This window comes from Myotis lucifugus, unplaced genomic scaffold, assembly GCF_000147115.1.
Source record: "Myotis lucifugus unplaced genomic scaffold, Myoluc2.0 scaffold_5524, whole genome shotgun sequence".
In the NCBI taxonomy this organism is placed as follows: Eukaryota; Metazoa; Chordata; class Mammalia; order Chiroptera; family Vespertilionidae; genus Myotis; species Myotis lucifugus.
In genome coordinates this window covers 2,111-5,654 of record NW_005876572.1, presented here as the reverse complement: position 1 = coordinate 5,654, position 3,544 = coordinate 2,111, and the positions used below count along the sequence as shown (strand labels likewise).

The window sequence follows — 3,544 nt, the reverse complement described above, 5'->3', positions numbered from 1 at the left end:
TAGAGCGTCAGCCTGCGGACTCAAGGGTCCCAGGTTCGATTTCGGTCAAGGACATGTACCTTGGTTGTGGGCACATCCCCAGTAGGGGGCGTGCAGGAGGCAGCTGATCAATGTTTCTCTCTAGTCGATGTTTCTAACTCTCTATCCCTCTCTCTTCCTCTCTGTAAAAAATCAATAAAATATATTTAAAAAAATTTTTTAATGAATATTATTAAAATACGGTATACACAAAAATGGTTGTCCTGTGCAGGTTTCACAGAATGTTATAATTTGTTTTGTCAACTTTTTGGCAATATCTCATCCAAATCTTGCTGCATTATCTTCGTAGCATTTTTTACAATATCTTCGAACTTTAGACACTCTTTCAGTTTTTTGTTGCAGTTTGTGATGAGATATTTGAGGTATTTTTACAGTACTGCTACTTGGAATTTCTTCATCCTGACAATTTGTTAGATGGATAGCTAATTTCTTCCAAAATTCTGTGATACTCATATTCTTCTTGCTAATATGTTTAAATAAAATATGAGCATTGAGAACAGCAGTATTTAGTAGGAGCTCAAAGGCTAGCTTTTTGTACCATTTCATGGGTTTTCGAAACGGATTATAGGCACTCATTTGATCAAATATATCAGCTGCTGCTTTTCCTGCATTATAATTCACTACAATTTTTGGTTTCAAGTAGTGACCTGATCTATTTTCAACATTCACCATCTCTGATGTATGTTTTGTTGAAAAAAGATGTCCTGCTTATCTTTCCATTTTAAACTGGTTATTCCTTTTTGTTCTCTTTTGCTATAATTTCTCCCTGTGTTATTTTTTTTGACGTTACTTCATGAAGATTTCCCCGTCGATTTGAACGTAATGTTCCTGCTAAATGAGTATTATTATTGAGTAATTTATATGCTAAATCTAAACTCGTGTACCACTTGTCTTTGTACAACATGTGTCCCTTATTGAATACATCTCTACAAAGAGACATTAAAACATTAGTTGGTGTCATAGTTTCTTTTTCTAAACTTTTCCCTGCATATACACACGAAAAGCATATGTGTACCCAGATCCGCAGCACAACTTAAATAATTTAATACCATATTTGTGGCGTTTTTGTTTTAAATATTGCCTAAATATTATGTAGCCACGAAATGGTATCAAAGATTCATCGATACATATAGCTTCAAATGGATCATAATGTTTTTTGAAATTTATTTCCATGTTATCTATTAGTTATTGTATTTTGCATAAACTATTGGAAACATCTGTCTCCTATTGTCTGAAAAATGCAGCATTCGGTAATAATATTTCAAATCTATTTGACATTATTTTTTTCGGGAAAGTTTGCATATATGCAGGATCATGGGACCAATATAAACGTAAAGATGGTAGTTTAACTAGTCCCATCCATAGAATCAACCCCAAAAATCTTCTCATTTCATTTTTGTTTGTCACAGTCCACCTACACAAACTCTGTGAGTTTTCAACCCCTAGTTTTTGCGACGCATAGAAGTTCGTTTGGCGCTATCCTCAAACAATTCATTAGGTGCACACAGTTCATAAGAATTCTCTACTGCTGCACATGACTTTACATTCAAGTCTTCAATACTAAACCCAGACGGATAGGTGAAAGGCATAATCCTTGGTTGATTACCTCTCGGATCATGCCATTCTTCAAAATCCTCATCCTCATCCTCTGATGATGAAAAAGGAACGACTCTACGACGTTTTTTAGGAAAACTAATTTCACTTGAATCTCTTTCACACTAGAAGCGTTTGAAATCTGTCACTGTTACGCGTAAAGAAAAAATTTTTAAACTGCACTGGAACACGAACCACAGACAACTGACTATAGAGAAAGCATTTCTAAAAGAATACAGATTGCGATAAATACATACAAGAAATATATCTGAAGATATACATGAAGTCTTACTGCAACCTTACACAGATCTCTGGCCGCCAGCATATCGGTGAAATCGGATATTGTGGGCTAAACGGAAAGGAAGACAAAACAGGCTTGGCGCTTAACGTGTTAAGAAGTACAAATTGGCAGTTACAGAATAGTTATAGGGACGTAGAGTACAGTACATGGAATATAGTCAATAATATTCTAATAACTATGTATGAGGTCAGATGGATACAGTATTCATGGGGATGATCCCTTAGTAAGTTATATAATGCCTAATCACTGGATTGTACACCTGAAACGAATATAATATTGTATGTCAATTGTAATTGAAAAATAAAAAAAATATTTAAAGTAAAAAAAGCATACAACTCTTAACCAGCCTTCTAAGAGTAACTCTATTAAATTCTAATCACTCCTTTATTTTATGACCTCTGTTCACTTATTAGTTTGTACTATATTAACTTGTATCTGCTGGTGCTTTTGTAAAAAAAACAATTTTTATCTCCAGTTGGTGTTGCTCAGTGGTTGAGCATCAATCCATAAACCAAGAGGTCACCAGTTCAATTCCCAGTCAGGGCTTATGCCCCGGTTGTCAGTTTGATCCCAGGGGTGGGAGTTGGGGGAGGGGGGGTGGAGTGCAGGAGGCGCCAATCAATGTTTCTCTCTCACTGATGTTTCTTTCTCTATTCATCTTCCTTCCTCTCTCTAAAATCAATAAAGACATATTTTAAAAATCTTTTTAGAGAGAAAGGAAGAGAGGAGGAGAAAGAGAAACATCGATATGAGAGCAGAACATCATTAGTGAGAACACTTTAAGGAGTTTATACTCCTAAATCTTCTATTTCTTTAAGCCTTCTGCCCTCAATCCACACACCTTCCCCCCAAAACCCACATGCATGTACTAGTACACATCCCACTGTCTTGTGAAGAAGCCACCATAAGATTAACAGATATTCCACACTATGTAGCAAGTGACTTAGCTAGACATTTGGTAGCTCTTCCTTGAGACAACTTGGGGTTTGACTCTCTGGAATAAACTAAGATCAGGTGAAAGAATAAAGAGGGGCAAGGGTGACCTCCATGCTGACCTCCCCAAGAGAAATGGCAGTGGCACTAGTGGCTCTCACAACATGCTTCTTTCCTGTTTGTCCCCACTGCAGCCTCCAACCTTGGATTCCTAAGAGCCTAGCCAGGGAAAGGAAGGGATGTCTACACTGCCTCTCCACCCCACCCCCCAACCTTCTTGGATTAGAGAATTGCTTTGGATAAACCCCAAATCAAGTATTGGCTCTTGCTGAAATTTGTCTGAGGGAGAAATGTACCCCCATCCTTGGGTTTGGCTTTTGCGATTTCTGGCCTTTCTCATGCTTCCTCGTCCCATTTTCAGAATGTTCCCACTGGATGAGATATGGTCTCCCTGACACACTTCATTGTCATGGGGAGAGTGTCCTGACGACCCTTGTTTCACATTACCAGATCCAGGATTGCTATCTTCAGAGAGATAGGGGTCTGAATAGGTCTGCTTCTCAAATTGTCCTGCATCTGGAGTTGATAGGAGCTGGGGGAGGTGAATGGGGAGCTAGAAACAAAGCTCTGTGGAGCCCGCCAAGGATTTCCAACCCTCTCCCATGAAGAGCCCTAGAT

At 38.2% G+C, this 3,544-nt stretch overlaps 1 pseudogene; it reads right to left on the bottom strand.

Moving 5' to 3' along the window:
* Positions 1-297: 297 nt before the first annotated feature.
* On the bottom strand, positions 298-1,981 carry LOC102432947 (annotated as a pseudogene).
* Positions 1,982-3,544: the final 1,563 nt, after the last annotated feature.